The 22,468-nt window shown below is 42.3% G+C and overlaps 1 protein-coding gene across 3 annotated transcripts in view; it reads right to left on the reverse strand.

The window, feature by feature from the left end:
• The window catches only part of LOC124789309, a 271,600-nt gene extending 266,740 nt beyond the window's left edge, over positions 1-4,860 (reverse strand). For all 3 annotated transcript variants that reach the window (XM_047256623.1, XM_047256621.1, XM_047256622.1), the window contains exon 1: positions 4,631-4,860. The gene's annotated coding sequence lies outside the window, so the exon portion shown is untranslated. The remainder of the gene's footprint in view (positions 1-4,630) is intronic.
• Positions 4,861-22,468: the final 17,608 nt, after the last annotated feature.

Below are 22,468 nucleotides of genomic sequence, written 5' to 3' on the forward strand. Positions count from 1 at the left end.
AGAATACTCCTCGGAAGGCCCAACGATAACGACCGACCGCCGTGTCATCCCCAACTGACAGGCGTCACAGGATGCGAATATGGAGGGGCATGTGGTCATCACATCGCTCTCCCAGCCGCTTACTTGTCGGTCAAGCAGCTCCTCACTTGTCCTCACAAGGGCTGAGTGCACGGCGCTTGCCAAAAATGCTCGTCAGACGCCGATGGTCACCCATCCAAGCGCTGTCTAAGTCCGACAGTCCTCAGCTTAGGTGGTGTGACGGAAACCGGTGTTGCCACTGCGGCAAGGCCGTTGACAGGACACATACTTAAAATCCTCAGTTATATGTGGTATATATTCCCATATCTGCCCTCTCCTACAATTTTGCCCTCCATAGCTCCCTCTAGATCCATGGCAGTTGGTCCCTGATGCTTTAATACGTGCTCTATCACCCTATCCCTTTTTCCAGTTACTTATTTCGACATAATCCTCAAATCTGCGGCTTTATGGAAACTTTCTAATTTCGTACCTCTTTTGTCTAATTAGTTTTCAACACTCTTCTGTAGCAGCATATCCCTAACGCTTCAGTTCTCATCTTCCCCAGTTTCTCACAGTCCACGACTTACTTCCATTATAAGCTGTGATCCAGAGATACTTTCTCATAAAAAATTTTCCTCATATTAAGGCCTCTGTCTGATTCTAATACACATCGTTTGGCGAGAAATACTCTCTTTACCTATGGTAGTCTCCTTCTTATGTTCTCCTTGCTTTGTCCACCATATCTTATTTTCCTTCCAAGGTAGAAGATTTTCTTCACTTCGTCGTCTATGTAGTCCCCAATTCTGAGGTTAAATTTACCGATAATCTCATTTGTGCTATACCTCATTAGTTTCATCTTCCTACGGTGTACTCTCAGTCCATATTCAGTGTTCGTTACAGAGTTACATTCAACAGGTCCATTCAACAAAGCCTGTCACTATTTCCCATTCTGACAGAACATAGAAATGTCAACAGCGAACCTTTTCGTTGGCATCGTTTTTGCTGCATTTTAATCATATTGGGAAACCTTTCTTTATGTTATTACTAGTATTTCGTTAAATTTTAGATAGACAGATGCTCATAATATTAAAGTCAAAGAACAATTCTGAACAGTGCATATACTTACACAGAAAATAATTTATGTTTGTTGGATTGCAATCCATTCCTTTAAACGTTGTTTACGAACAAAAATCAGTAACTGATGTATACGAGTATAATCAACAAGTATTCACGTGTCGCCATTAGATGGTACTTGGAACTGTTTTCGCAGCCTAAACCAAGGACTCTCTTTATACTGACCTCTTCGAACTTGCGAAGCAGTATGATTCTTTATACATATTTTCTTGTTACTTGTAAGAGCTTACCGAATGCTGTACTTAGACATCCAAAGACAACCACTCAAATGCATAAAATACAAACATCAACAAAAATGAAGTACAGAAGTTCCTTGCATTTACTTCGCAAGTTTTATATTAACTACATAAATAGTGGCCTTAGATGCGTAGCTGGGAGAATGATAATTTTCAGCCACATCAGTTATACGAGCGTGTGAAACAAATTTTCGATCGCTTTAGATAGTGTTCTATCTTATCATTCTGTACCAACTCACGCATTTATTGATAATTACATTTACAGGCTTCTCATAATGGAATGTTAGTACAAATGACATTAAATGACGTGGGTGTGTTTATGGTATGTCGTTGACAGTCGCTGCCCACCGAAGATGAGAAGCCCTAATACAATATTTTGTTTCCCGGCGGGGTTAGGGATTTTCTCTGCCTCGTGATGGATGGGTGTTGTGTGATGTCCTTAGGTTAGTTAGGTTTAAGTAGTTCTAAGTTCTAGGGGACTGATGACCATAGATGTTAAGTGCCATAGTGCTCAGAGCCATTTGAACTAATATTTTGCACACAGCCTCTACTGGATCACGTCCCTTTGAAGCTGTGACTGTATCAGATTCTGCCTCATCCGCTGAGCAGCAAGTTATGTTTAATTCATGGTTGTTACTCTGGAATAAACGAGCGTGGCTTACATAAGGCGAGAGCCAGTGCAGCACTTCCATTCACAGTCTTATCTGATCACTCTGCTTTGCATTTTACGAAGCTTTCCTGATTGCTCGCAGCGACTACACGCTTAAGCAGATCTTCGTACTTTACTAGCAATCGCGAACAATGTAATAAACTGCAATGTATAGTTAAAAAAAACTGTACTTGAGTTGTCCGACCGAATGTATGAATGAGTCGAAATAATCCTAACAATGATAGGTGTCTTCACACAAACTCTTTCGAGTTGCGTAGCCATAGTTCAACATTTACTTAAACAAATGTTGTTAACTTCCCGAAACAGCTGTAGAAACGCATAAAATATTAATCAAATGCCAGTAACAATCGGAAAGGAAGTCTAAAAGTTAATTCACATTGACGTCACTCAACGAAACGTAATAGAACGTCGAAATATTCCTCAGTGCTTTTCAAATTGCGACATTCATACAGACCGTCCGAACGGAACCAGGATGATTCTCACCGTGCTCACTCAAACTGGAGTAATAGATTTTACTGCTTTCATTGCCTCTGCGACACTTTGTGAAATTTCTGCGAAGACTTTGATATTTTTCCTATGAGTGTGATTCCATAAAAGAAGCCAAGTATCTGAGAAGCAAAAATGATTTAGGTTTCACAATACCTGGACAAATAAAAAGCCTACACAATCGATAAATTAGAACATTAATTGTTAAAAAAGAACTAACAATAGTTTCTCATCCCCTGTTGTTGATAGACTTAACTCCGTGTGTGTGTCTTCTTTCTCTTTCCCTAGATGGGAGGAGAGAATGAGGAGCAAATATGATGCATCGCAAAAATAATTCAAGGACAGACACAGATTGCTCCGAGGCTGTCAGGCTACAAATACAAGTCTCCAGAGTTCGTTCCGATTTGTTACAGTACTTTTTTCGGGCAAATGAAAGTACTTTGACATCAGGTAATGCTTTTTCATGTCACAAAATCAAGCTATTTAGGTAGTGTGTTAAATTGTATTTTCTCCGTACGACTCGGAAAGTTGCAAGCGACGTAGTGAGAGAGCGCCTATGGCACCTTGAACTGTACGAGGAGGATTCGAAAAATAAAGGCTGTTCAGTCATAAAATAAATACATTATTTAGGAAAAATTTTTACTCGTGGTTTTAGTCTTCTACAAACCTGCTTCACTTTCTCAGATAATGGCCGTTTACTTCTAAACACTTCTCGTGCCGTTGCACTAGCAACTTAAATCCCTTTGCGTTGAAGTCGAGAATTGAACGAATTGACAACGGATGAGTTCATCGTCATCTTCTAGCCGTCGCCCACGACGACGTTGTTCCAAGTGCAAGAAGAGGCAATAGCAACCGGATGCAAGGTCAGGACTGAAGGATAGATGGTCGAACAAATCCCAACAAAACTGCTGGATCTTATTCTAGGTACGGCCATTGCTTTTAGTGGGTCGAGTTCTGCGAGGATAGTTTGGTTCAAATGGCTCTGAGGACTATGGGACTTAACATCTGTGGTCATCAGTCCCCTAGAACTTAGAACTACTTAACCCTAACTAACCTAAGGACATCACACACATCCATGCCCGAGGCAGGATTCGAACCTGCGACCGTAGCAGTCCCGCGGTTCCGGACTGAGCGCCTGGAACCGCTAGACCACCGCGGCCGGCGAGGATAGTTTCTACCATTAAAACACCTCGTAATACTGTTCTAGCTGCGCTGGATGCTTGCACTGTCCTGGATGAATTTACTGAAGGTCAGTTTCGTTAGTTGCTAAGTTCGCTGAAAAAAGGTTGGAATGTTCAGATACGTATCATAGGTATTGTTTAGTGGGAAAAAATAGGTTCAGTAATCGGCTTTGAACCAATTCCCTCTTGTTTCCATACCGTGCAGAGACTTTTGATGTAACTGTTGAGGATTTTCAGAATTCGAGAATCCATTGTGCATCTTAATTTTTTCGGGGCGCAATAATTGATTTATTAAATTCAAGAGTGTAGCCGCATAAACTCAATTCCTTCGCCTTATGCCATGGGCAGACGACTCGTACAGTCCATGAAAAACGCATCAATCACCATGGATAAACCAGGCTCTCACAACGTGATGAAACGGCTGTGACCGACAACTGCATCGACATCGGTGACTCTATGCGGTATGAAAATGTCGAAATTCTAACTTCGTCTTCATCTTCTTGGGACTCGGTGGTGAAGGAATCAACTGAAATTCGTTAGACGAAGAAAATTAATGGAGATGGAGATTTAAATCCCGAAAAAATAAGGGAATCTGGCGCTTTTATAATAAACTCTCAAAGCTGTCGCTACAGTGCATCTAGAACGAACCGCACAATAACCCTGGGTTCGGTGAAGGGCGGCGGAGGGGTGAAATGGACTGTGGTAGTCGTCGTGGGGTTGTGGACCACTGCGGCTGCGGCGGGGACGGAGCCTCTCCGTAGTTTCTTGGTCCCCAGTTAACATACAATACAATACTCATACACTCATTTTAATTGAGCGTGCCGCTCCTTACTAACACAACCAGGGCGCGTGCGGACAGCACACTCTTTTGTCGGGCAACATCCATTAGTACAGACACTTCTTACCTCTTTTTCACGGAATTTCACTATCAGTTGTCAGGCGTTGTGCTTCTTCTGCCGTTGACCGTCAACCGCTGAAACACTGTCACTGTGGTCAGTTTGCACTGCAAGAAGTCACTGCGCGGAGTAGTGGCAGAGTAACGAGCGGACGGAGTGGCGGAGTGGATGCTGGCTGGCGCAGCACGGCCGCCAGTGTGCGCACGCTGGTCAGGCTGCGGCGGCGTGGCTTTCGCGACTGGCTGGCCGCGCGCCGACCGCCGCCTGCCGCCCGGTTATCTGGAGGCCGCAAGGCCGGCCGGCAGCTGTGCGCTGGCGGACACACCGCCGCGTCATCGCGAGGTGCTTTCCACCTGACGGCCGCCGCCACCTCTCGGCGACGCCTCGGCTGGACCGCCGACGCTGACGTCACCGACCTGTTTGTGGCTGCGCCGTTCTTCTCCTGCGCTCACTCATTTCCACGATACGACGGCGCACGGTTTCGCTCGAACTGACCTGCGGCTACGAAGCGCGACGGGAAAGTCAACACCTCAAAACAGAAGACCAATTTATTTTACACTGAACCGCCAAAGAAACTGCTATAGGCTTGCCTATTCAATTACAAAGATATGTGTACGTCTGCCACAGACGTCCCCTGCCAGGCAGACTACAGTCAAGACACCCCTGTGTACCATATTACACAAGCACTTGCATGCGCGACCAAGAGGAAAACAATTCTTCAAAATAAACAGAACTTGCTGGAGACTAATGCGAACCTTTTTCCGCAGAGGTCACCTCGCAGACACAGGGGAAGCTGGAGTACTCCGCCGGCCTCCACCGGCTTTGTAAGGCCAGCGCAGAAGCAGTACAGCCAGTTCCTCGCCGAGCTAGGACCTGCTCCGACAGACCTCACCGACGCTCTTGATGAATAGTCGTCTACATGTTATTAGTTTTCTTTGTGTGTATATAGTGATTGTTCGAGAAGTGTAGTTCAGTTTCAATAAACGACGTTATACTGAGTGTTCTACAATACTGAGTATTCTTCAGTGGGGTATTGTAGAACACTCAGTATTATGTCGTTTATTGAAACTGAACTACACTTCTCGAACAATCACTATACAGGGTGTTACAAAAAGGTACGGCCAAACTTTCAGGAAACATTCCTCACACACAAAGAAAGAAAACATGTTATGTGGACATGTGTCCGGAAATGCTTACTTTCCATGTTAGAGCTCATTTTATTACTTCGCTTCGAATCACATTAATCATGGAATGGAAACACACAGCAACAGAACGTACCAGCGTGACTTCAAACACTTTGTTACAGGAAATGTTCAAAATGTCCTCCGTTAGCGAGGATACGTGCATCCACCCTCCGTCGCATGGAATCCCTGATGCGCTGATGCAGCCCTGGAGAATGGCATATTGTATCACAGCAGTCCACAATACGAGCACGAAGAGTCTCTACATTTGGTACCGGGGTTGCGTAGACAGCTTTCAAATGCCCCCAAGAGGGTTGAGGTCAGGAGAGCGTGGAGGCCATGGAATTGGTCCGCCTCTACCAATCCACCGGTCACCGAATCTGTTGTTGAGAAGCGTACGTACACTTCGACTGAAATGTGCAGGAGCTCCATCGTGCATGAACCACATGTTGTGTCGTACTTGTAAAGGCACATGTTCTAGCAGCACAGGTAGAGTATCGCGTATGAAATCATGGCGGTGAATCGAGGAAGTACAGTACATACTGACGAAACTAAAATGAGCTCTAATATGGAAATTAAGCGTTTCTGGACACATGTCCACATAACCTCTTTTCTTTATTTGTGTGTGAGGAATGTTTCCTGAAAGTTTGACCGTACCTTTTTGTAACACCCTGTATACACACAAAGAAAACAAATAACTTGTAGACGACTATTCATCAAGAGCGTCGGTGAGGTCCGTCGGAGCTGGTCCTAGCTCGGTGAGGAACTGGCTGTACTGCTTTTTTTTTTCTTTATTGATTTTCAATTGCCCCCGAAGGGGGCGGGCTGGCAGCAGCTTACTACGCTGCTCTACAGCCTACAGACTTTTTTTGAATAAAGGAAGAAGAAAGAAACGAGGAAAAAAAACAGGCGATAAAATGGCGATTTAAAGTGTAAAACGGCGTAAAATTGCGGAAAGTTAAAACAGAAAGCAAAAGGGGTTGGCAATGTAGATAAAATACACAGGAATCGGACAAGTATTATAGTAGACACACAATTAAAAAACATGGCGACAGTCTGGTTTCTGTTCGCAAGAGATAAAAGGCACACCCAGCGACACTATGATGGCCGTTCGCAACCAGTCCCCAAAAAAAAAAAAAAAAAAAAAAAAAAAAAAAAAAAAAAAAAAAAAAAAAAAAAAAAAAAAACACAACACGGAACACTCACTGTAAAACACGCACTGTAGAACACCCACTGTAGAACACTGCACGAAAGTGGCAGCACAAAGACGACACTCCCGAGCCAAAGGCAGATGGGGGGGGGGGGGACCTGCAGGAGGGGAAAAAGCAAGGAGGGAGGAGAGGAAAAAACGAAAAGGGGGGGGGGAACCAAGGAGGGAGAGGACTAATAAAGGGGGAGAAGGGCAGACGCGAGAGGGAATGAGTGGAGGCAGAGGAGGGAAATGGAAAAGGACTCGGGGGAGAGAAGGGGGCAAAGAGAGGGGAGGTGGGGAAGAAAGAGGATGGAAGGGGGGGAGAGGGAGCCCAGGAAAAGGACAGAGGAAAGGAGGGGGAGTGAGGATCAGAGTTGATAGGAGGGGTAGATGGAGGGAGAGAGGGCATCATCTGGGAGGGGGAGTTGATGGAAGCCACCTTGGGTGTAGAGATGGAGGGTAGGGGGGACACAACAGTGAAGACGTGGCAGGGGGCGGGGATCGGAGAGGAGAGGAACAACCAGTGGGTGAGGGGGTTCAAGACGGCGGGAGGTGTAGAGGATGCGGATATGTTCGAGGAATAGGAGCAGATGGGGGAAAGGAATGAGATCATAGAGGATCCGCGTGGGGGACGGGAGGCGTATACGGAAGGCGAGGCGGAGTGCATGACGCTCAAGGATCTGGAGGGACTTATAGAATTTGGGGGGGGGGGCAGATATCCAGGCAGGACTGGCATAACAGAGGATGGGACGGATTAAGGATTTGTAGGTGTGGAGGATGGTAGAGGGGTGCAACCCCCATGTCCGGCCGGAGAGGAGTTTGAGGAGTCGGAGGCGGTTGTGGGCTTTGGATTGGATGGAGCGGAGATGAGGGATCCAGGTGAGGTGACGGTCAATGGTGAGGCCAAGGTAGGTGAGGGTGGGGGTGAGGCGGACAGGACGGGCGCAGACAGTAAGGGAGAAATCCAGGAGCCGGAAGGAGCGGCTGTACTTCTGCGCTGGCCTTATAAAGCCGGCAGAAGTCGGCGGAGTACTCCAACTTTCCCTGTGTCTGTGAGGCGACCTCTGCAGAAAAAGAGTCGCATTAGTCTCTAGCAAGTTCTGTTTATTTTTGAAGAATTGGTTTCCTCTTGGTTGCGCCTGCAAATGGTTGTGTATCTTATATGGTACACAGGGGTGTCTTGTATGTAGTCTGCGTGGCAGGGGCAGTCTGTGGCAGACGTAACAAAATGTAAACAGGCAGAATACGGCGCTATGGTCGGCAACGCTTATATAAGACAACAAGTGCTTGGCGCAGTTGTTAAATCTGTTACTGCTGCTACAATGGCAGGTTATCAAGGTTTAAGTGAGTGTGAACGTGGTGTTATAGTCGGCCCACGAGTGATGGGACACAGCATCTCTGTGGGAGCGACGAAGGGGGATTTTCGCGTGCGACCATTTCAAGAGTGTATCGAGAATATCAGGAATCCGGCAAAACATCAAATTTCCGACATCGCTGCAGCCGGAAAAAGATCCTGCAAGAACGGGTCCAACGACGACTCAAGAGAATTGCACAATGTGACAGAACTGCAACCCTCCCGCAAATTGCTGCAGATTTCAGTGATGGGCCATCAACAAGTGTCAGCGTGCGAACCATTCAACAAAACGTCTATAAAATATCTGGTAGTATGCATACGGAACGATTTTAAGTGGAATGACATATAAAATTAATTGTTGGTAACGCGGGTGCAAGGTTGAAATTCATTGGGAGAGTGCTTAGAAAATGTAGTCCATCAACAAAGGAGGTGGCTTACAAAACACTCGTTCGACCTATACTTGAGTATTGCTCATCAGTGTGGGATCGGTACCAGGTCGAGTTGACAGAGGGAATCCTAAGAAGAGCGGCGCTTTTCGTCACAGGGTTATTTGGTAAACGTGATAGCGTTACGGAGATGTTTAACAAACTCAAGTGGCAGACTCTGCAACAGAAGCGCCCTGCATCGCGGTGTAGCTTGCTGTCCAGGTTTCGAGACGGTGCGTTGGAGTATGTGCACGGGTATGGAGATGACCTCATGAATCCATGGACCCAGCATGTCAGCAGAGGAGTGCTCAAGCTGGTGCAGGCCCTACTTATACCTCCGGAGGAGATCACGAATGTAAAATTAGAGAGATTCGAGCGCGCACGGAGGCTTTCCGGCAGTCGTTCTTCCCGCGAAACATACGCGACTGGAACAGGAAAGGGAGGTAATGACAGTGGCACGTAAAGTGCCCTCCGCCACACACCGTTGGTTGGCTTGCGGAGTATAAATGTAGATGTACATCTAGATGTAGAACATCATCGATATGGGCCTTAGGAGCAGAAGCACACTCGTGTACACTTGATGACTGCATGACCCAAAGCTGTGAGGCTCGCCTGGGCTCGTCAACACCGACACTGGACTGTTGATGACTGGAAGCATGTTGCCAGGACGGAGGAGCCTCATTTCAAATTGTATTGATCGGATGGATGTGCACGGGTATGGAGATGACCTCATGAATCCATGGACCAGCATGTCAGCAGAGGAGTGCTCAAGCTGTTGCAGGCTCTGTAATGGTATGGGACGTGTGCAGTGACATGGGACCCGTGATACGTCTAGATACGGCTGTGACAGGTGACACGTACGTAAGCAGACTGTCTGACTACCTGCATCCATTCATGTCCATTACGCATTCCGACGGACTTGGGCAATTCCAGCAGGACAATGCGAGACACCAAACGTCCAGAATTGCTACAGAGAGGCTCCAAGAACACTCCTCTGATTTTAAACACTTCCGTTGGCCACCAAACTCCCCAGAAATTAACATTACTAAGCAGATCTGGGATGCCTTGCAACGTGCTGTTCAGAAGAAATCTTCACTCCCTCTTACTCTTAGGGATTTATGGACAGCCCTGTAGTATTCATGGTGTCAGTTCCCTGCAGCACTACTTCAGACATTAGTCGAGTCCTTGCCACGTCCTGTTACGGCACTTCTGCGTGCTCGCAGGGGCCCTACACGTTATGAGGCAGGTGTACCAGTTTCTTTGGCTCTTCAGTGTTTTTTGGTACAGAAAAAACAGTCATGGTTCTTCAAGATAGGTTTCTTTAATCTTCACATGCGACGCGTTTCGCCTATTCTAGGTATCATTAGACAATCTGGCGAAATTACGAACGGGTATAAGTGTAAATTGCTATTAAAGACAACAATAAATGAATAAATTAAAAATAACATAAGGAAGACAAACATCGATTGCATATGGAGCAAAGGGTAACATTTTTGTTTCAGGGGGTGGAGAGGGATATAAATTTCAACTCATAAAATGTTAAACCATGACTGAGTTTACCGAATAAAACTCCTGATAATCGTGACTGAGGCGCGCAATGTTTACGTTTTCAAATTTCCCAAGTCCATTACCTCTACTTTTCTGATAATACTGGTTCTGATATTAATTATCCAAAAAAAAAAAAAAAATGAAAGAAAGGTTCATCTCTAGCAAGAAGCACATATGCTTGAATGTTTCTGGTAACTCAACTGCAGATTTTTCAGCGCTCATTTAACTTTAGGACTCTTTATCTCAAAATGAACAAAAATGGACTTGTACCACTACTGAAATAAGCCCTTCATTTGAGGTGGCAGAGTTAAGTGAGACACCCCATATATGATTTGAAAATGGACACAGGTGTCCGAAACTAGTCACCATATGATATGAAAAACAGATACTTCTCAATGCAGGTTATGACGATATTAACAAACACATGCCAAAAAGCGAAACACTGACCACAATACAGTTACCTACCATCACCTCACGGAATGTCCCAGAGCCTTTTACGAAACTCTTGCCATACTTTACAATACCAACCTGTACACAGGTTATTACTCACAGCAGTATAAAACGCCCGAAGTCTTCCTTTTACTGAAACCTCATAAACCACCCTCGCAGACTTCTTCATATCGATCTATCACCCTGAAACCATTCTTACCCAACGAATCAATCAGCGTCTTGCTACCCACTCCAAATACCTAATGTGGCTTTCGTCCCAACTATTTCATCGACGGCCAACTTCTTTAACTCACCCATCTAATCTCCCATCAACTAAGTAAACGGAAGTCCGTCATATTTGTATCCCTTGATATCCAAAAAGCCTTGGACCAGGTAAGGCATTCTGTACTGTTCTTCAAGCTACAAACCTATGCACTTCCTGTTAACTACGTCCAACTTATAGCGTTCTTCCTTCAACACTGTCGTACATACGTCACAATCAACCACGACTGCTTCCGCATCTTTCATCCTGCTGCACGTGTGCCTCGGGCTCTGTCTTTTTACCCCTTTACATCCTGTACACTGCAGACACTGCCCCAACGTAGCCCCTGCAATATGCTGACGACACTACCTAGCGGTTCATACATTCTTCAACTGCCACGCCTCCCTCGAACGCCACCTGAGTCTGCTAGTCGAGTGCTGTAATACACGTGAACTTCAAGTAGATCCACAGAAAAGCCAAGCCACCATCTTCAGTTGCACCATTTCTCGTTTCTGTCGTCCAGATTTTCATCTCTCTATATACAACCAACCTGTCCCTCTGACTGACACAGTACAGCATTTAGGACTAACTAAAACTAACATGAAACGCACCTCTCGTTACCACCCAACACAAAGCTCAAAACCGACCAAAAGTATTAACAGGCCGCACCTGGGGTGTACATCAAAAATGGTTCAAATGGCTCTGAGCACTATGGGACTTAACTTCTGAGGTCATCAGACCCCTAGAACTTAGAACTACTTAAACCAGCTACACACATCCACGCCCAAGGCAAGATTCGAGCCTGCGATCGTAGCGGTCGCGCGGTTCCAGATTGTAGCGCCTAGAACCGCTCAGCCACTCCGGCCGGCGGGTCTACATCCTCCTACAACTATCCACATCTATAAATCCTTCATCCACCCCATCCTAACCTATGGGAATGTTGTCTGGATATCTGTCTCACCAAAATTCTAAGTCCCTTGAAATCATGGAAAGAGATGCCTTCCACCTAGCTTACCTTCCCCAACTCGCATCCTGTACCAACTCATCGTCTTCCCAGACGTTTCCTCTTCCTACAGCACCTTCGGATCCGATACATTATTAGAAAAAACCCACTCCTACGACCCAATTACCCACCCACTAACTACCAGTCCAGGTACCTCGTAGCGCCACTACATCCATATTCCACCTTCCTTGCACCTCCACGCATCATCCAACACCTCCTGCTGGAATTTTAACCAAATCCCACTCGCCAACGATGAGATCCGTCCCGAGATGTACTATTCTTCCCAACTCCACCTCACACCATACTCCCATTTTCTCATGCCTCCTTCATCTGCCTTGTTGACCTCTAGTCGCTACCTGCATTTCTACAAGGCCCCATAGTCATACCATCGCACCTTCGGCATGACAATTTTTTCACGTGTCACCTAGCATTACCAATATACCATGGCATTATTCAAATACATCAGTGATTATGTTTTAACTGTAATATAAAATCGTCAGACGAGTTTTAAAAACCATCAGTATTTTCCATCTATGTGCATTTTACAAAATACTCGTTTACTATCACTTGTTTTTATACGTCGTCCACCTGTAGTGCTCTGGCGATTCGCTGTTGACCCATAGATCATGAATGACAGTGGAATGGTTTACAAACTTAATTAGTGGATTTTTACCGATTCCCAGAGTTACTTGACTGAATGATGAAAGTGTGCCCTCTTAACGGAGCTGTGCAGCTGAACATGTATCTCAATGTTCCCCGTTAACCCCAAACGAAAGAAGTGACTGCAAACGTGCAGTTTAATCAAGAGGCTCAAACATTCAATAGAGCAAAGGTGGACATTAGACAGGCGATCGTGCGGATATTTGCAAGCACGGACCAAGAAATGCCATATTACGCTGATGCTGCTACTTATGCTCATCATAATTATTCACAGGCAGTCGTGGTAAATGATACTATCATGTGAATAGCTCTGCCATAGATAAGCTGATGACGTAATACTGCTGCAAATAAAGAGAGATTCGTTTCCTAGATTGCGCGGTCATCTCCGTCTCCAACGTACATGGCTCATACGAAAAAAAAGTCCACAGCACAGTGTGTCTCCTTATCCGCTCTCCTACGTGCATAACCACTGACTCACAAATTTTCACTGATTTCTATGCCCTGCTGTCATTTCCCGCCATCCAGTACGTATCCTCTAACAGCAAAAAACGCATACGCACTGGTCCAATAGCATGGACCCTTCCAGCACACAAAATACCACCAAGACAACGCATCACGGTACTATACCAGTCACCTATCCACTTATAAAAAACGGCCGCCGCAGTTTTGTCTCTGTCATCACTGATTAATTTGCCAATGGCGCGTTTTTATGCCTGGCACCAGCCTCACATCCGAGGTGCTCTGAATCTAGAAATCAGATCACAAAGCTAGGCTATTATTTTCTGAAAGCTGTGTTTCTTTCGGAAAATGAGCGATGGTTATCTAAAAACGGCTCTCAGCAAAACATTGGGGAGCTGTGGTGTCCTGCTGCTAGGGTGGCGTCCCAGCAACAGTTCGGCTGTTGGGTAGGGTTCAGGCTGTACACAATAATCAGCCACACCCTGGCACGCACCTGGAGCACCAGAGTGCTGCATAGAGAGCGAATTACCATCACATCTCTGTAGCAACTGAGGCAACTTCTATCGAACGGGGAACACTTACCATTTACAACCTTGAAAATTATTAATGTGACAGTGAAACCCTCCTCACACCCTTACGAGTGATACTGGTGGGGAGAATGGGTGGCACAAAAACATAAGGACGCGTGGAGCAAGTTCAGCGAAGTTTGGTATACACACTAAAACGGTGCCGCCAATTGTTAGCAGGGCCGAGGCATTGAGATCAACATCTCTACCTCTCTAATAGGAAGGAAGTGTACAGGCCAGTAATTACTACACTACTGGCCATTAAAATTGCTACACCACGAAAAAATGCAGATGATAAACGGGCATCCATTGGACAAATGTATTATAATAGAACTGACATTTTCACGCAATTTGGGTGCATAGATCCTGAAAATCAGTACCCAGAACAACCACCTCTGGCCTAATAACGGCCTTGATACGCCTGGGCATTGAGTCAAACAGAGCTTGGATTGCGCGTACAGGTACAGCTGCCCATGCAGCTTCAACACGGTACAACAGTTCATCAAGAGTAGTGACTGGCGTATTGTGACGAGCCAGTTGCTCGGCCACCATTGACCAGACGTTTTCAGTTGGTGAGAGATCTGGAGAATGTGCTGACCAGGGCAGCAGTCGAACATTTTCTGTATCCACAAAGGCCCGTACAGGATCTGCAACATGCGGTCGTGCATTATGCTGCTGAAATGTAGGGTTTCGCAGTGATCGAATGAAGGGTAGAGCCACGGGTCGTAACACATCTGAAATGTAATGTCCACTGTTCAAAGTGCCGTCAATGCGAACAAGAGGTGACCGAGACGTGTAACCAATGGCACCCCATGCCATCACGCTTGGTGATACGCCAGTATGGCGATGACGAATACAAGCTTCCAATGTGCGTTCACCGCGATGTCGCCAAACACGGATGCGACCATAATGATGCTGTAAACAGAACCTGGATTCATACGAAAAAATGACGTTTTGCCATTCGTACAACCAGGTTTGTCGTTGAGTATTCTATCGCAGGCGCTCCTGTCTGTGATGCAGCGTCAAGGGTAACCGCAGCCATGGTCTCCGAGCTAATAGTCTATGCTGCTGCAAACGTCGTCGAACTGTTCGTGCAGATGATTGCTGTCTTGCAAACGTCCCCATCTGTTGACTCATGGTCGAGACGTGGCTGCACGATCCGTTACAGCCATGCAGATAAGATACCTGTCATGTCGACTGCTAGTGATACGAGGCCGTTGGGATCCAGCACGGCGTTCCGTACTACCCTCCTGAAATCACCGATTCCATATTCTGCTAACAGTCATTGGATCTCGACCAACGCGAGCAGCAATGTCGCGATACGATAAACCGCAATCGCGGTAGGCTACAATCCGACCTTTATGAAAGTGGGAAACGTGATGGTACGCATTTCTCCTGCTTACAGGAGGCATCACAACATTTCACCAGGCAACGCTGGTCAATTGCTGTTTGTGTATGAGAAATCGGTTGGAAACTTTCATCTTGTCGGCACGTTGTAGGTGTCGCCACTGGCGCCAACCTTGTGTGAATGCTCTGAAAAGCTAATCATTTGCATATCACAGCATCTTCTTCCTTTCGGTTAAATTTCGCATCTGTAGCACGTCATCTTCGTGGTGTAGCAATTTTAATGGCCAGTAGTGTAGTAGAAACAATTGCAGAAGATCAGTACATCAGATGTCCTTCATCCCGTCTCCCGACTGTATCTCCTGATGCAGGCAGAGTACAGGCAGTTCTTACTGTCTACAAGAGAATAAATTATTGCGATTACAGTAACCACAATGAAAATCTCGTAAGTTTCACACGAAGAATATTTATTGATTAATGACCTATTTCGGACTTGTCCATTATCAAATCAGCCATAAATGTATTTGTTCCATCACACCAGTTATACAAGTTAAACAATGGACAGGAAATCACTAACCGTGATAATAGAAAAAAAATGGCCTCACATGTACTCATCGCTGTCACAGTGCGAATCTTTTTTCACTATCATACACGGTGATTTCATGGCCAATGTTTGCCTTGTATGCCAGGTGTAAAGGAAGACATACATTTATAGCTGATCTGATAGTGGTCAAGCACTCTGTAACCGGTCATTAACCAATAAGTGTTCTTCCTGCGCAGCTTAAACGGTTTTCATAATGGTTATTGTAATAACTAAAAAAGTTAAGGACCTGCTGAGAATGAATTTTTGTCTAGTAACTCAATACTTGTTTTTACCTCGCAACAGTCTTCGGCTCAAGCTACGCCTGGCGAGTCTTTGTGCAGGAAAAACGAATTCGTCACGACAGGCGAGGGACCTAATACTCTCCGCACACACGAACACTGTGAAAAGATGGCCAAGCCACCCTGGCCACAGCCACGCCATGGAGGATGTTCATTCTACATAGCCTGCTTGCCACATCTGCAAAGTCGATTTTCTGAGGTCACTTGGAAAATAAAAGCATTAGCCTAGGTGCCTATCTGGCCGATGACACAATTTCGCCCCTTCTCTTGCCCCTTCTCGAAAAGTCGTGATCAAGTGACACCAGATGTGTTGTGATGTATTTTATAAAAGATTAACTGTGTAAACTTCTGTGTCCAGAGTCAGTTGACATAAATGTTTTTCTAGGTATCGTAATGCGTCGTAAGAAAAAAGATAATGTTACTGCAACTACATTCATTTGTATAGTGTAGGCATTGTTGGTAGCCGTCATTTTCATGACATGTTAAACTTGCTTAATTGATTTAATTATTATGAGAGAAATTGCATCGAAAACATAGGAAAAAAGTACTGCTTATTCAAGAATAAAAGTTGTTTCATATTCAAAAGGTACACTGACGTTTAGACTGTGCAAGTCCCAATTCTATGAATTTCAGACACTTCATCAATTCATAGTTAATTACGGTCGATGAAGAATGGACGTATTGTTGTAAACTGCAACCATCGTCATATTTATTTTGGGTTATGTTATTATCTATTTATGAAAGTTTTTTATCTACAACAGTAAGATGACTATCATCCATTTTCCACTGGAAATGCTGTATTGGCATACGAATGGACTCTAGACAGAGGTCGGTGCTACTGGAGAACTCTGCTCACTCAAACAACCAGGGTCTTTCAAACTAGTCCTAACTGCATCACGCTCCAGAGGAGTGGTTGGAGGGATGGAATAGGGGCTATGAGCCTATGATGAATTTCTTCCATTATAATGATGGAAAGCGTATCATGGAGGAATTCTGTACAGACATCAATAAAGGCAAATAAGAATATCCGATAGGGCCGTTACATGCGATTAAGGCTGCAGTCGATGATATTCTGGTTGCAGTTGTTTTGGACACTGGAGAATTGTTGAACGTTATTTCTAGCAGCATCTTCAAGAAGATATCTCAGAGGACCAAGTTAGCTACCTTTCGGGGCGAAACTGTAACATGTTGAATCTGTAGATACACAGTCCCAGCAAAAAAGGATACATTCACAGTTAGTGATTCACCTAGGACATGCAACGATGAAATGCACATTCCTGGTGATGAATAAATTAGTAGTCGACAATATTCTAGACCATGAGTGTGCATGGAGAGTGATGTAAAAGTCGACTTCTCTGTGGGCAAGGTTCTTTTCCAGATCGATGGAACCATCATACAAGTAGACTTGTTACGGAAGAAGGGTGGGCATGTCATATACTGTAGAGGGTCAAGCATACCTTTCATTATGGAGCAAAGTAAATGAACTCGGATGTTTCCAGTAAATGTAATATACATACATGGATTGTCAGACGAAGTAGAAAAGAAGTTAAGTGAACGAGAGCAAGTTGTGATTCAAGAAAACCGGCAGTTGTCAGACTCCCTGAACAAGAATTGCAAAGTATTCAAGGAAAAACCAGATATTATAAAAGGATATATATTTCATTTACATGTTTTTCCTTATAGAACATATTCTCATATCTTCAACCAAATCCCAGAGAAACAGTAGCAGGCAGTAGATGAGCAAATAAAAAGGATGCTCAAAAGGTATTTGATGGAATTGTCAATAGCCCCTACGCAGTCTGCTGTTATTGGTGCCCAAACCTGGCGGGAAAGGATACCTTGTTTCAGATGCCCATGTGATTAATAAATTAATAATTCCACTAAATGTGTTTTTTTGTGAATTAAATAGGTCTTTGAGACTATATCGTCATAATTGACATATATTATGGATTGATTATGAACATTTTAAGAAATGATTAATCATTTGCCATACATGTCAGTCCAGTTTATGCCAGCAGAGTTGACGTCTTAACAAGAAGAGAGAAACGAGTGCGACCATTGAATTCCAAAAATAACAAATGAAGATTTTCAATGGGAAGATAAGACTAGAATTAAGATTTAACCAATCTTACAAACCAAGCCAGGAAGGGGAAGATTGACTATGATAAGAAATGATTACATATTAAGCACTTCTGAGTTGGAGAAAAAGTATTATTATGAACCCGTCCAAATTTGTCGCTGCTCAAAGGAAGAAAAATAAGAAGAAGCTAATATATGGTGAACTCTTTGTGATTTTAAGGATATTTCATTCTGTATCATGCATATTACGATATAGTGATGTACACCGAATTAGGGGATTATAAGCCTATCAGCACATTGAAAAATGTTGTGCTTGATAGAATAAGGGAAAATAATGGTCTAATATTAGAGTTATAACTAGGCTTGCAATTTCAATTACATATTTTTAGTTGTAGTGTAACATTCTACCTTGGGTTTTCAGATATGTAATGTGTAGAGATAAGAGATATTTGGAAGGTAAGAAGTGTTTCTTGTATGTGTAGTTACTTATTAATGATTTGTATTTTGGAGACTGAATGTATCATTAATTCATTTCTGTGTTTTTATGCAACATGAATAATTTTTGAGTTTTTATTTATATTCCTCATTAGTAATTAAGATTGATGATTGTGATTTTGTAGGAGTATGGTTGCCCAATTTACAGGATTAAGAATGATTACAAAATATTAAGGTTTTTCTGATGAAGAGCAAATTCATGATTCCAATTGATAGAACAGTTGTTAGACAAGTGTGAGCAGATAACACTTTTCATACCATGATTAATATTCTTATGCATACCACTGCCAAGGCAGATTAACTCATTCCAGTTTCAAAACTGAAAAGAAATACTTTCCAATTGGCCTGCCTTTGTATTAAAGTAGATCAAGCTGGTGCAACTGTGATAAGTTTTCTGATTGTTGTGATAAGCTCTGCATTCGGAAATTCTGATCCTTTACAGGAGCCATCTACTGGGCTTCCAGTTATCGGTACTGGGTGTGCTGTTCCTGTTCTGATCCGAATTCGACAAGATTTGGAGATGGTAACTTTAATGACTGTTGTGTAAACTATGCATAGAGCAACTTTCTATTCATTAACTCCATGAAAATTAGCGATGGCTAATCAATAAACAAACTTCATATGGAGTTTTTTTTTTTTTACTAAAGTTCAGTCTTAATCACATCATGAATGTTTTAATAATATAGGTAACCGGTTTCGGTTCTTTCTACAAAACCATCATCAAACCTGTGGATAAATTTTAAGAAATACTAGATACCAATCTTTAAATAAAATTAAAGTGTCTAATGATGTTAAAATTTAACAAGATAAAATAAAATTAATTATACCCATGGCTCCCTTAGGATGGTAGGCAGAGCTCTCCTCGCTGCTATGCAGTCAACTGATGGTTATGAGTGCTGAGCATGAGCTTAAACATGCAGAGGCTCCGCCTACTTCCTGTCACACTACTTCACAACTGCCAATCAGCGTTCATAACCTGACGCCATTGTCAAAGTATAAAAGTAGGAAATACACTAACAACATAAAATTGATTCATTTAAATGTCTGATTATCAGATAGTATGTCTACAGCTTATTTAAATTTTGGATAAAAACAGTGAACTACGATGTGTAATAGTTGTGCCCTCTATGGGCAACCTTAACACTATTACAGTGCCAGTTACATCAAAGATGTGAAAGTCTTTGGCGATGTGGTATATATCGATTATACCGAGTCGCCTACATCACAATTGCATCTTTCTTGGATGCTGCAGAATCGTCTTATTTTAACTGCAGTTTTTATAGCAATATTCTTTATAGCAGTAGGGTAGCAGCCACGAGTACGTTTTGCATTATGTATATCTGAATAACTGATGAGACTGCTGATTAAATTTTTTTTTAAATCATCGATCTAATAGTTTTTATAATAATCAATGTCAATTTAATAAATTTTTTTTTATGTTGTGCAGCATATTTTACATACATTGCTTTTGCCATGGGTATAACTAGTCTTATATTTTTAAAAAACAAAAGAGTAGATGCTTTTATTGTAAAATTTCGTCAAAAAGGTCGTAATAATATTTTTCGCGAAAATCTAATTGGTCCTTGAGCAGCATTGATGATTTGGTTTTCAAATGAGCATATATCTCGATTTCTTCTACGATATTCATAAGTAAGCCTTTATTTGCATAATGAAGAACTTGTAAATTCTGTTCTACTGTCCCCTCAGCATGATTATTGAATGCTATATGATGGCCAAATACAGACTTTGTTCGTGAGGTACCCGACATATGTTCTTTGTACCTTACTGCAAAATTTCGACCTGTTTGGCCGATATATATATTTTCTCACAGTATCTACATTGGATCTTGTACACTCCTGACCTGGTAGATTTTCCATTAGTTTTACTTACGGTATGTCTTAATTTTTGTTGTAAAGTATTGTCAGTTGTAAATGCTATTGTTATTCCAGAATTTTTGAATAAATTAGTAATTCTATCCGATATGTTTCCCATGTATGTCATCTTCATATATTTTGGATTACCTATTAGTGGAGTACTTTGTGATTGTTGTACTTTATTAAAAATGATATCTACCTGTCGTGTGTCGAAAGAGTTGGTTTTTGCAATTTGTTTTAAGATGGTCATTTCCTTTTTGATCTCATTATCTTCTAGCGGTAATTTTAGTATTCGGTGTATCATGGACCTAAAAAATGCTTTTTTATACTTGTCAGGATGACATGATGTGGCATTAATAATATCAGTCGTTGTAGGTTTCCTGTATATGGTGAAGAAATGTTTCCTATTGTTATTAGTTATAGTGAGATCTAGGTAGTTAATAGATTTTCGATTTTCATGCTCAACTGTAAATTGTAACTTCAGATGCATAGAATTCAATTTTATAGCAAGTTTCTCAATTTCATCTTGTGAACCATTATAAAGTAATAATGTATCATCTACATATCGCTTGTAATATATGATTTTATTTGCGATATCAGGGTTATTTTTCAGGAATTGCGTCTCAATGTGGTTCACGAAAATGTCTGCAACTGTCCCAGCCAAAGAATTTCCCATTGCTAAGCCATCTTTCTGACAATAGATTTTAGTATTAAAAGAGAAATAATTGTAATCTAAAGTGCATTCAAGCAGTTCAATAAATTCAATTATTTCGTCTTTAGTCATATTTTTATATTGTATTAAGTTATCCCTAATTATATTAATCATCTCGTATAATGGGTATATTTGTATATAAATTTTTAATATCTAATGAGGCAAAACTTGCACTAGTTGGAATGTCTATATTGTGGATTTGTTGTGCTAGTTCATAACTGTTCTTGATACTGAAATTGCTGTCATATGTATAGAATGCTTTCAAAATTATATTAAGTTTCATATTTAGTTTATATGAAGGACTACTTTTGTAGTTGACAATAGGTCATATAGATTTCTCTTTTTTATGCAGTTTAATCTGTGATCTTAATTTAGGTATTTGGGGATTCATATTTTTCATCATATTCTTTTCTTCAGGAGTCAAGAGGTAATCATTTTCATCGACTAATTTCTTGATCTTTAACTAGAACTTTGGAGTTGGGTCTTTAGTTACTTCAACGATCCCATTTTAATTAAAAAATGAGTGTTTTAAACATATAATCGTCTTATATGAAGCAAAAATATGGCAAAAGCAATGTATGTAAAATATGCTGCACAACATTAACAAAAAAATTATTAAATTGACATTGATTATTATAAAAACTATTAGATCGATGATTTAAAAAAAATTTAATCAGCCGTCTCATCAGTTATTCAGATATACATAATGTAGAACATACTCGTGGCTGCTACCCTACTGCTATAAAGAATATTGCCATAAAAACTACAGTTAGAATAAGACGATTCTGCAGCATCCAAGAAAGATGCAATTGTGATGTAGGCGACTCGGTATAATCGATATATACCACAACGCCAAGGACTTTCACATCTCTGATGTAACTGGCACTGTAATAGTATTAAGGTTGCCCATAGAGGGCACAACTATTACACATCGTAGTTCACTGTTTTTATCCAAAATTTAAATAAGCTGTAGACATACTATCTGATAATCAGACATTTAAATGAATCAATTTTATGTTATTAGTGTATTTCCTACTTTTATACTTTGACGATGGCGTCAGGTTATGAACGCTGATTGGCAGTTGTGAAGTAGTGTGACAGGAAGTAGGCGGAGCCTCTGCATATTTAAGCTCATGCTCAGCACTCATAACCATCAGTTGACTGCGTAGCAGCGAGGAGAGCTCCGCCTACCATCCTAAGGGAGCCATGGGTATAATTAATTTTATTTTATCTTGTTAAATTTTAACATCATTAGACACTTTAAGTTTATTTAAAGATTGGTATCTAGTATTTCTTAAAATTTATCCACAGGTCTGATGATGGTTTTGTAGAAAGAACCGAAACCGGTTACCTGTATTATTAAAACATACATGATGTGATCA

This window comes from Schistocerca piceifrons, chromosome 3 (assembly GCF_021461385.2).
Source record: "Schistocerca piceifrons isolate TAMUIC-IGC-003096 chromosome 3, iqSchPice1.1, whole genome shotgun sequence".
NCBI classification, from domain to species: domain Eukaryota; kingdom Metazoa; phylum Arthropoda; class Insecta; order Orthoptera; family Acrididae; genus Schistocerca; species Schistocerca piceifrons.